The sequence below is a fragment of the Carlito syrichta genome, unplaced genomic scaffold (assembly GCF_000164805.1).
Source record: "Carlito syrichta isolate Samal-C Ts95f unplaced genomic scaffold, Tarsius_syrichta-2.0.1 Scaffold302386, whole genome shotgun sequence".
NCBI lineage: Eukaryota > Metazoa > Chordata > Mammalia > Primates > Tarsiidae > Carlito > Carlito syrichta.
Genome location: NW_007246482.1, coordinates 471353 through 483681, shown reverse-complemented (window position 1 = coordinate 483681; position 12329 = coordinate 471353). Strand labels below are relative to the sequence as shown.

Below are 12329 nucleotides of genomic sequence, written 5' to 3'. Positions count from 1 at the left end.
TTGAACCCTGGAGTTCAAGACTAGTTTAGGCAACATACTGAGATCTCATCTCTACAACAACAACAAAAAATAGTGGTGCGTTCCTGTAGTCCCAGCCACTCAGGAGGATGAGGTGGAAATATCATCTGAGCCCAGGAAGTCAAGGATGTAAAAGAAGAGGAAGAAGAAGAGGAAGACAAAGAAGAATCCTACAGAATCCTCAAGGTGACAGAAATCCTCAGTTTTCTCAGAAATACTAAAATACAGCAACTACTACCCCTCGGACATTTGTTCTCTGTAACACTCTTGATAACTTATTTCACTTAATTCTCACAGCCGCACTATGAGGGAGAAATATGACACAGCCCATTTTTCAGAACTAAAAGCTAAGGCTGGGCGAAGGAGTTAGGTCACTTAGTCAAGGTCACATGGAGAGTAATAGCAAGGGCGGGAGGCACGACAGGACTCCAGGGCTGTGTGGCCGCAAGTGTGCACGCTCGACCCCCTTGTCCAGCAATCTCTCAGCCACAGCATCCCATGGCCCCTCCCCATCACGGAGACTCCCAACATTCTCATAACCTTGAAATCCCATGAGCTTCTCCCAGGTACAGAATATGGAAGGTTTTTCCTCTAAGGGGCCCCCATTTCTCTCACAGTGGCATAGGTCAGGTCTGGACTTCTCTGTCCTCATAAAGAGAGTACCAGGACTCTGACTCAAGGAGGCCTGCCTCTCTTCAGACCTAGGGTGAGCTGTTTACACTTTAGAATGTGGGCAGAGTTAGTGACAGGACTGCCCCAGGTCCAAGAGGCACACTTGGCCCGGGATGCAGGCATTGTCAGTGCTTGTGAGGATTTGGGAGCCAGGAGTCCCCTCCCAAGCCTGTCTCCAGTGTGCTGTTGGGAACACGGGAAAGCTGTAATCTCCACCGCTGTGCAAATCTGATTAGGTTCCTCGAATACAAATCTGGTCAGGTCTCTTCTCCTTCAAGGACTCTCTCAGCCCCCATCCCATGTACTTCGAGGACAAAGTTTGGCAAAGTTTGCATCCCCTGCTCACCTCTCTTGGCTAACTTCCTTATCACTCTCACATTCTCCTCCTCTCAGGGCATGACTCAGTACTCGGGAAATGTCCCCCAAAGTATAAGTGGATCCATTCATTCAACTGACGGCCACTGACTTAGGTACTATGAATACAAGTGATGAATCAAATAGACTCAGAAAGAAGTCCAAACTAAGCACAATCCAGGAGAAGCTCATTCTAGTAACAGCTCCTATCATGGAAGATTGGTCATTTCTACAGATTAATAAATCAGCGATCAAAGAAAACCTTCAGAGCAAACAGAGAAGCAAGCCAAGTGAGGGAAGGTCTCTCTAAAAAGTATTCTAAGCTTTCCAGAGTCAGAAGTTGGGCTCCGCTCCGCCAGGAGGCGCTGTAGGATCGCTCGTGGGTTCGGCCCTGCCGCTCTAGGCCGCAGCCCACGCCCTCAGCTGGATTTCCGCCGGCGCTGACTACGGGCAATTTCCGGATGGTATGGCTGCTGTGGCTTGCCGTCCCCCGCCATCGCGTGCCATCGCGTGCAGTTGTACGCCAACTCACGAAATCTCCAGACATCCCACGTTTTCCCGCGCTGTCCGCCCTGTCTTCGCCGCCGCTCGAAGCCAGGGCGCCTGGGTGAGTTCACTACGGGGCGCGTGGTCTGCGCCTCCTCTCCCGTCAGGGAAACTGAGGCACAGAGTGGGGCGGGAAGAACCGGCCGGAGCCCAGGCCCGGCTCCTGGCGCCGTGCTCCGTCCCCGCCCCGGGGTAGGCCCCGGGGATTCGCGCGCCCTCAGCCGCCGCTGCGCCCAGCCGACGCGTGCGGGCGTCCGCCCCTGTCCCCCCAGCCTCCCTGCGGGGGGCCTGGTGCCCCGCCACCCTGTGCCCGGGCCTTGAGCCAGGGCGGGGCACGCCAGAGCCCTGTGGCCTTGACGCCGCGTCCCCGTCTGCCGCTCCCGCCGTGGGAAGCCCCAGAGCCACGTGTCGGCCGCCCGCTCAGTGTCAGTCATGTGCCACGCCCTTAGGACCGTCTCCTCATTTCCGGTCAGTGATCTTAACGGGAGCGCTAAGACCTCCGTCTTACAGGCCAGTTGGCTGAGGGTTACTTCGAGGACTCCCCGGGGCCTGGAGGGCCAGAGCTTAGACTTCTGTCCCAGCCTCGCACTGAAGCCCTTTCCCCCGTTTTCCCTGCCTAGGCCTTTTGGGGCGCGCGGCCTCTTGGAGGCGGATGACTGCGCTTCCTGCTTCCCACCAGCCGGCGCCCCCTTCTCCTGCAGCTCTCTGACCCGCGCCCCCGATGGGCTCCCGCCGTCCAGAGGCTGAGGATATCCCTGGGTAAGTTCTGCTCTTGGGCACTTTGGGAGGCTCTTCCCCAATTGCCACCTGGGCTGGGGGCACCAGCAGAGGGGTGGTTAGGAGCTCAGCGGGTTTTGAGTTCTGAGAACCGTCTGGCAAGTCCTGGTTCAGAAGGAAGCCCGCGGGAGATGGCGGGCAGGCCTTGGGGGTCAGATCCTGGCTAAGGGCCTTCATGTGCCTGAGCCTGCCTTTCTGTAACATGGGGGAACTGCAAAGCTCTGTAGGACAGAGACCTCGATTGATGTTGGTGTTGAGTTCACGGTGCCTGGCTCCATGTAGACACTCAGTGTTTGTGGGGTTCATGAGCAACTGAGGTGTTTTACTGGAAGTTGCTGTTTTATGAACGTTTGATGGAAGCACGTGGGATCTGCTTGGCTGGGCATCTTTCCACTCCCTGGACGTGTAGTGGGAGCTCACACACTAATATGGGCTTTTCTTTCCGGCTCACCTGACCTCTTTGCCCTGTATTCGAAAGTGATCGTGGGCTGCCCGTGCCCTGGTCATTGATAGTGCAGGGAGAGAAAACGCTGAAAGCATTTCCCCGTGTTTGGAGGGTCCACTTTGTCCCTTTACAAACTCTGGAGCTTTCCCACACTGCCTCCCCTCCACCTTTCAGATGCCCTTAGCACTTGGTGTCTGGCTTGTTGAGGGCTGCCTGTGCAAGGAGTCTGTAAGGCTGTAACTGAGGTGTATGGGGTGGATCTCTTCCTCAAGGAATGTGTAGGTTGGGGGTGGAGCCACAGCTGGAGTCACCCTTTCATCCTCACCTCTCAGCACTAGTCACACTGTGGCATTGTTGGTTTACTTGTCTCCGCCTCTCTCTTGCTTTGACATTGAGGGCAGTCTTGCCTCTTGATGTATCTGGTGCCTAGCAGGTGGGGTGATGTTCAGCAGTTATGGAACAAATGGAAAACTGGAGATGGAAAGAAGACAATGTTTTAAGGCGATAGGCTCAGCCACTTGTGGCATCTCAGGGAAATAATTCTGAGCAAGGCCACCTGTGTGGGGTAGTAAGAGCTGCTTTCACTGGCTCAGTATTTATCCAGTGGTGCCCCTTGACAGGGGACTTGCCTGTGACCTGCAGAATGAGTTTCCCATGAATTGTCGTGGAGTCTGGAACCAAAGCAGAGGTCTAACTAGGCACCGCCAACGTAAATGAGCGAGCTGTGTAATCAGCCCTAACCCCCAGGAGACAGAGGTGAGTCACTCCTGCCTGCACCAGACACTGCCAAGCCAGTGACACACTGCCGAACCCATCCCAGGTTCCGAGTCCTGTCCAACATGCTGCTTCAGAACCGCTGCAAATTAATCAGTTTGCACATTGCATGACACTGAAGCCAACTCTGATTAAAATGGTGCGCTCCCTCTCTAGACTCTTCATGTCACAGACAATAAGCCACTTTTAAGGTAATAGCAGCCAATTTGTGGAAACATTTACCACCTGGTAGCTTCTGTTCCAGGTAGTCTCTCTGTTCCTTCCAGAACAGATTTTACCAGGTGATGTCTACATCTGGGGCCTCTTGTGCACAGGTTTAACCAGGTGACACTTTGCTCATCTGGGGCTTCTTGTTTATTGCAGAGGAGGCCATTGGGTGCAGAAGGGCCTGTGAGAGGTGTTTCTGTCCTGCCAGGAAGCAGCTGACTCTGCTGCTTTTGAGGTGAAGGTGTGGGATTTTGTGTTACACAAAGGTTGCATGCAGGTTCTCCGGGTGTGATGTAGTCTGGGGAGTAGATAGAGATGAGATGAGGGTGGCATTTTCCTGGCCCCCAGTTTTACCCTCTTTGGGGCCATCAAGAATGCATTTGGTTTTTCTGAATGTGCCTGCTGGGGTCTAGAGTCCTCAGAGATACTGTCTTCACATTGGTGTGCCTCAGCAGAATGTCTGAATCAAACGCGGGGAGGATTTTGACATCAAATCCTCCTGTGCCTAGGTCTCAGTTTCCTCACTACCACCTCCTAGCTTCGGGACCTTCTCTGATCCTTGGCTTCCTCATCTTAGGATCACACAGCACCTATCTCCACATCCTGGGAACTCTGCCAGCAATCTTATCTGGAAGGTCTCCCGTTTGCCTCCTGTCTGCAGCAGGCTAAGTTCACACAAGGCACAATAGCAGCCGCTGTGTCCTGTGCTCTGCTGTGCTGCTCAGGCCACTGTCCGGACTTCTGACACTGGTCTGCAATTTCAGCAAGCCCTGTGTCCTTTTCTGCCCTGTGTTTAAAGTGACTACAGGCTCCCTTCGTCTTGTTTATCCGCAATACAGGAAAAGTTGCAAGGTTTCCTCATGTGGAAAGGATCTGTTCTTGTCCGTTCAGGACAGACAAGACTTAGGGAACTGTGGCAGTGACCCAGGATGGGCAAGACAGACTGTCCTGAGACCCTGAAACCCCAGGTATTTTTCCTGTGGGTGAATGTAATGGTTTCCTGGCTGTGCAGTGAGCAGTGCCAAGTGTGGTGGTCACGTGTTTCTGTCTTTTTCTTCAGGAGTATCATGTGGCTGTGCTCAGTGGCTGAGAGATGTCCTCAGGAAGAATGTGGGTTGCGAGGTCCCAGGTAAGTGATATCCTGCCTGGTTCTCTAGAGCTCACATTCTCTCAGGCTGTGAGACTGTAAGGTGCTGTGGGGAGGGGTGTGAGGATATAGGAGAGGGCTGCTGCCCTCTTCTCCCGGGTCTAGGGGCTTTCAGAACTTGGTTAGGCTCTGAGAGTCCTGGGAAAGGCCGCTGTGCTGTTGAGAGAAGAATAATGACGCACAGAGGGCTGTGTTTTAGACGCCAAGCTAAATCTATGTCTGGGGCCTGCTGAATAGTCTTCTGGGAGCTTTAGTAGAAATGCTGGTGGATGGTCAGTGTTTGTACTACTCAAACCCAATCCTTTACAGCCCAGGGTTCTCAGTGCTACTGACAGTGTTCACCTTCCCTTTAGCTCCTAGCGGGAAGTGGGAAGACATCTCTGTGATAATCAGAGGTGGCTTCTATAATCTTGAGCTGTAAAGTCTGAGTGTTACCCTGTCAGCTGGTCTGTTTCCAGTTCAGAGCATTCATTGCCCCAAGATGCTGCATTGCCCCCCCCCCCCAGCGTGCCCTCTGTCCTTTCTGTCCCTCCATTGAAAGTATCCATGGGCTGCTGTGACCTGGTAACTGACAGTGCAGGGAGAGGAACTGCCGAGAGCATTTTCCATTTTTGGGAGTCCACTCCTGTCCCTTCCAAGCCTTGGAGCTTTCCCACACCTCTGCCCTCCTTCCTCCTGCTGCCCTTGAATGCCTCCTGGTGCCTGGTATTATGTAGTATGGTGAGTCCCTATTCTCCCTGCCCCGGTCAGGTCACTGAGACCTGAGGGAGAGGTGTGGAGTGGGTGTGAGCCACCACAGGGTTGCCGCCTCCCCTCTCCAGAAGCTTTCTCTGCCCATTTCTCTGCCTGTGCACTTCTCACATCCTTAGCCAACTTCTCTAGCACCGAGAAGACCACATAGACGTTGGCTGCTTAGCTGGTCTCCTAGCTGTGATTTTGAGGACGATGTCTGAGTTTTGTGCCTTGTCCTGCTCTCTGCCTGCCAGGTGGTCAATGTTCCATTAGTGTGGGAGAAATGGAAAACAAGAAGGGTAGTGTGCATTTGTTGTAAGGAATTAGGGTTCATCACACTGTGGGATGTTGGGCGGTACTCATTAAACTCCCGTGTGTGAATTGAGGGAGTTGGGAGTAGATATGGTGTTTTCCACCCTTGTTTCAAAGAATACTTCATGTGATTTAGTTCTGTTGGTCCTGGCCTTGTGTGGCCACTTGGGGGAGGATTTTTCCTCCAGCCTGTGGGTAAGGAAGTAAGGACCAGAGATGGGCAGAGCAGGATAGAGCTGAGAATTTGTGGAAGCAGCCCTTACACCCCCTTTCACCCCACCCCCAGATCCATGCCAAGCACTGCTAGAGAACATGGCAGGCTCCCAAGAACACCACGGCCCCAAGATCCTTTTGAACGTGGTACTTGGTAACATCTGGCGGCGGATAACAGTTGGCTTGACGGATATGTCACCCCTGCCTTAGAAGTTCTCCAGCACCTTCCATAGAGGTAAGCTGCTTTTCTTCCTAAAAGAGTATAGCTGTTCAGGTGATGATGAGTCAACGCAGATGCAGCACTGCAGAGAGGCTTAGAGGTGTCATGATAGAGGAGAAAGCAAATCACAGGGCCTGAGGGGAGGTTCCTGGTCCATTCTCTGGAGTTGGTAGCCTTTTGCACCCTGTAAAGTGATATCCCCTTTTTCCAGTGCTGTGGTGATGATAGAGGGAGATGAGGATGAGAAGAGGGGTGATGTTCCATGGATTCCCAGGTCCAGACCCCCTTCCCTAGGAAACCTGGGTCACATTTGGTCCCTTCCTAGGGACAGCAGAGGGAGAGGAGGTGTCTCGAGGGGAGAGAGCACTGAGCTTTTCCTGTGTTGGGTCAGCAGCAGCAGCAAGGGGTGGCATTTTGCCATCAGAGATGTCCACACCTGGCTCTTAATTCCTCCTCTGCCACCATCTGGCTCTGTGACCGTTTTCTTTCTAGTTGTAATCGGTGGGTAAGATGGTCATAGCAGATTAGAATAACAGCTGGATGATAAGGAAAAAAGGCAGGAGTGGAGTTTGGGGAGTTGTGCAGGCCTCCTTATGCTCTCTGCCTCCCTCAGAGGCAGAACCCACCCAGAACCCACTCTTCCCCTAACGGCAAAAATGCATTCAACTTGTGTGTAGCGTTTCTGCTTGGGGGTGCCCAGCAGAGACTCAGTGCCCAGGGCTTCTACTGGGGGCAAGTCACGAAACACCATCTGCCTGGCATGTACCAGCTATCAGACTCCCAGGGAAAGCAGGTGTTCGGCCTACAGCACGTTCTTTGTACAGTCTGCCCAGTGAGCCACTCCGATTGGTTAACTGTTGACTGGGTACACTCAAAGCCAAGTGACCAGATGCCAGCCGAGGCCCATATGACCTGTTTCGAATTTCAATTTCCTGGTGTAGAGAACAAAACCATGCTAGAATTGATTTTTACAGACATGACCACATAATCCTGATCTCCAGCCCCCAGATTTTTCCAGTGTTTTTGTCAGAAATGTCTCCCCTTCGCTTCCCCTTGGGGGTTAGGTTTTTGGGGTCCTGCAGGACAGATGGCAACTCAGGTCAGTCCACAGCCCTGGCACCAGCCCCCTGTCCTGTCTGGCTCTTCTTTTGTCCTTTTCTGCTCCTGCATCTGAAAGTGATCATGGGCTGCCTGTGCTCACATCATTGAGTGCCCCTCCCAGTGTGTGCTGGCAGTAGCTTGTTGAAGTGGGAAGAGGGCCACATTTTGGAGTTGGGCAGTTAGCGAGGGGTTCTCTGTACCTTGGTGGGAATCCTTGTTACTAAGTGACTTATGGGTACTGTCACAGTCCCAGACTTCCTGACCCAATGAGTTCTCAGTGTTTCCCCAGAAGTTGGTCTTCCCTCTCACTCTCTTAGGGAAGCATTAAAGTAAAGTAGTGGTTCTCAAACTGGTTCCTGAACCAAGAACCATCAGCGTTACCTGGGGACTCGTAGGAATGCAAGTTCTCAGGCCCTGTGCTAGACCTACTAACTCAGAATTTTGGTGACTGGAGCAGCAGTCTGGCCTGACATGCTTCCCACGCGATTCTTACTCAAGTTGAAGCTCCATGTTAGAGATACATTGAGAATCAGGTAGCTGCTGCAATTATAGGCTGCAGATCTGGTCAGTGATTTTTCTCCCGGTCTCTTATCCCAGCCAGAGCCTTTTCTAAGTTGTTCTGACTCACTTTCCTTTTCTGCCCCTGCATTCGAAAGAGATCGTGGGTTGCCTGTGCCCTGGTCATTGATAGTGCAGGGAAAGGAATTGGTGAAAGTGTTTCCCTGTGTTTGGAGAGTCCCCTCCTGTCCCTTCTGAACTCTGGAGCTTTCGTACATGTCTCTCTTCTCTCTGGCTTTGTTCCCCCTGGGAACCTGGTGCTGTATGGTTAACAGAGTGCCCCTGCTGCCCAGCATGGTGCAGGATCTCAAAGGCTTAAGGAAAGGATGGCAAGCAGGATCCTGTTTTGGGGTTGTGTATCGTGCCCCTGCTCTGTGAGCTTCTTGAAGGTAATGCCTCTGTCTTGTTTCACGTTGTGCCTGATGCCTGGGATGTGGCATCTGGACATAAAGACAACTAGAAAACACTGTATCGTGATAAGGCTCGTCTAATTGAGTAGTGTCAGGGTTAGAAATGCCCCTGAGCAAGCCAGCTGTTAGTCTACTTAGTTCTGGCCATGGGAAGGACCTTTGTTCCTACCAGGGGTGGAGTTTCCCCCTGGCCTTGCATTAAGGTGGCAGGGACTGGAGTGTAGGTAGACAAAGCGTTGTCTAGGCAGATGTGTAAAAGCAGTCCTTAGATAGTTGGCGCGGGTCCTTCCTGCTGCCTGTACCCTTGCTGGGCCTGTGCTAGTTGCTGCCAGTTGTGTGACCTGCTTTCAGAAACCTAGCCTCGGCACCCTTTTTTGAAAATAAATTTTGGTGTTTTTAGAACAGGGTAATGGGACACATAGACATAAAGATAGCATAATGGTTACTGTAGTGAAGCAGATTACCCTGTCTTATGGTTACCTTTTCTCTGGGTGTGTGACAATGCACCAAAAATCTGCTTATTTAACAAAAATCCCTGACACAGCACAGTCTTGGCAACTGTAGCTCTGTGTATGTTAGGTTTGGATATGTTCATTTTGCATCTGCCACTTCATGTTCTTTGTGCATCTCTCTATCTTTTCTCTCCACCCATGGTAGCTAGTGTTTTACTGTTTTTTATTCTCTAGCTGTATATTTGACTGGCCTTTTTTTTTTCCTTCTAACATTCTGCACAATATAAATGAGCTTATGTGGTGTTTTTCTGTGCCTGGCTTATTTCACATGGTACTATGTCCTCAGTTCATCCATATTGTGGCAGATAGTAGGATCTCTTTTTTTTAAGGCCGAACAGTACTCCCTTGTGCGTGTATGTGCGTGTGCACACCACATTTTCTTGATCCATTTGTCTGTTGATTAGCATGTAGGTATCATGAATAGTGCCACAATGAAGATGGGAGTGCAGACATCTTTAGGAGGTGTGACTTCATCTCCCTTGAGTATATCCCAACAGTGGGATTGCTGAGTCTTGGCATCTGTTTTTGTTTTTTTTTTTCCACTCAGTCTGGGTCTAGTGGCACAGTCACAATTTGCTGCAGCTTCGACCTCCTGGGCTCAGGCACTCCTTCTGCCTCAGCCTCCCAAGTAGTTGGGACTACACATGCCACCATGTCTGGCTAAATTTTTGATTTTTTTTTTTTTTTTTTTTTGTAGAAATAAGGTCTCATTATGTTGCCTGAGCTGGTCTTGAACTCGGGCTCCAGCAGTCTTCTTGCTTCCACCTCTCAGTGCTGGGATTACAGGTGTGAGTTACTGTGCCTGGCCAGCATCCTTTTAACATGCACTGATAAGCAACAAATTGATTACTGTTGGCACATGGGATAACATGGGTGTCATTCCTGACCCTGATGGTTTGTAGACCCCTTCCTAGAGTTAAATCTTGTTTCTGAGAGTAGTGTGGCAATAAGTACTAGTAGTAACAGCCAGCATGTGTGGGGTGCTTCAGTCTGCCAACCCTGTACCATGTGCTCTGTGTGTTATAGATGCATGTGCTGTGTGTAGAAGCTTTGTGGGACATGTCTTCATAGCATCAGGAAGGGATAAAGTTTCTGGACTTTTCCCTGGAATGCTGTTTTTCTGCATCCTGTAAAGTCATGCGCTTGTTCCCTGGAGCTTGTCTGATGATATCAGGGAAGTGGGGTCAAAGTGAGTCCCCATTGTGTCCTGCTTGGGGCAGTTCCTTCACCAGCAGCTGCAGAGAAGGGACCTCCAGAGCCCTGTTTGGTAAAGAGCTCCTTGGGACATTGCCTCCCTCCTGTGTGCTGCCGTGTCAGCTGGCACTATGATGGGCAATATGTGGATTCAGGTTCCAGGGCCTCTGTCCCACCTTTGAACCTGTGTAGCTCTGTGACCTGCCCTCGGCTTCCACTTCTTGATTTGACAAGCACATCTGGATTAGCTGTGAGGTTTTGGTTTTTTGGTGTTATAAGCACATGCTCCTTCTGACCTTTTCCAACACAGAAGCATTTCCTTTTTCATTCTGGAGTATCCCCATGGGGTCTTTGCATGTACTGCGCAGTGGCTGCCGTGGGGCCTCTGCTCAGCTGGGCTGTACTCCTTGACTCGAGCCAGGCCCCAGGCCCCTGGCACCAACCTCTCCTTCCTGACTCTGTCCTTTCCTGCTTCTGCATCTGAAAGTACTGTGGGCCGCCCTGCTTTAGTCCTTGATAGAGCAGGGAGAGGACTGCAAATAAAATGGGGCCAGAAAAGCTGTGGATTACTTTTATCTGGCTAGTTGCCCTGACTATAAACTGTTGGAGAGGACATCATTGATTGTAAAAATAGAACTTTGCTATGTTTTTCTTGTTTGTCCTTTCTATTGGGGTTTCTAATTCAGTGTGCGTAAATTGGGAGCCTAGGCCTGCTTGATTGGAACCCACAGTGGCATCAACTGGGGAGAAGGTGCCTCTGAGGACTGAATTCTTATATGCTTCCTCACCCCCTTAGGTTTCAACCTTAGATCCAGAGACTGCCTGAGGAAGTCCTAGGCCCATGAAGTCTGATCCTGGGGATGGCCTGGGATCTGGGTTTGCTGATACTTCTCACCATGGTGAGTTGATGCCAAGGACTGGGGACCCACAGCTGGAGGCTAAGCTGGTCTGTGTGATGCAGATGAGAACTTACCAAGCCACTCACCTGTCCTTTCTTTTAGAATGTCTTGGTGTGTTCGTGGACAGCAGAGGGGCAGAGAATGGAGAATGAGGTCGCCGGTCGCCACAGTAGCATCACCAGAGCTGCTACCTGCTCAGTGCATCACGAAACAACTTGCACTCTGCATGAGAATCGGGGTTCAGACATGGGAGAGTTAAGCTGTCTCTGAGTTTTGACAACAGTGCCTCCATGGCCAGGGAGGGCAAGCTCCGTGTCCCTCTGCTGTGCCGGGAATGACTTTTTAATGAACGAGTTTTTCTCTTGGATTTGTAACTGCTGTTCACTATCACCCACCCATTTAATAAACCTTACACTTGGTCACTCCCATTGAAATCAGTGACAGCCCATGATCCTCAAGGTCTTGTTTTCAGTCCTTGAGCCTTTCCTGTTCTTAACCTTTCCTGGAGGCCTGGCACGTGGGTTATGGTTTGAGGTACACAGTTGGGACCAGGAGGTGAACAAGTGCAGGTGGTTGGCTCACTTTCGGGATCCCTGGGAACTGAAGGCATTGCAGAATTGTCAGGTGGGTTGTGAGGTGAGACCATCTGATGTCTTTTGGGGAGCCTGGAGTGCTGGAGTTCTGAGACCTGGCCCATAAGTAAATGCCTCCTTGGGAGATCAGTTGTCCCTAAGATTGAGTCATTTCCCAGGAAGTGGGGCTTTCATTGTTAAAACCTGGGCAAACTGGGTGAATTGGTCAGCCTGTCTGGGATGTAAAATTATAGTGTCGAGGACAGATTACTGAGTGAGGAGGGAGTGGGGTGAGCAGGAAGCAGCTAGTGTTGGGACTGAGGGGTGCCCTCAGGGTCAGGCTTTAGAGGTCACTGGGGCCAAGTCAGCAACACAACAATGAGATGAGGATGTGCTGCAGGAGCCTTTCATCCCCATTTGCGGAGGCCAGGGATCTGCACAGAGAGGAAGTGTGTCCCAAGGGCAGTCATGAAGTGAGTTAATGACCCCATTTCTCCATTTGAAGTGAGAACCACCCTGACCACCCCTGGGGCAGAATCTGGGCTGTCTTGAGTGACTTGTGGCCCAACTCCTGTCCTCAAACATCCTCCCTCCACTAAGGAATCCACTAAGGAATCCTCCTACTGTATATGAAGTACTGCACCAGGCTGTAAACTGGATGATGGA

At 51.3% G+C, this 12329-nt stretch overlaps 1 long non-coding RNA gene across 1 annotated transcript; it reads left to right on the top strand.

Moving 5' to 3' along the window:
* The first annotated feature begins 2218 nt into the window (after window positions 1–2218).
* Window positions 2219–11542, top strand: LOC103258844. The gene is made up of 5 exons (XR_504203.1): window positions 2219–2349; window positions 4854–4922; window positions 6271–6432; window positions 10989–11091; window positions 11194–11542. It is a non-coding gene; the product is annotated as an uncharacterized LOC103258844 (long non-coding RNA).
* Window positions 11543–12329: the final 787 nt, after the last annotated feature.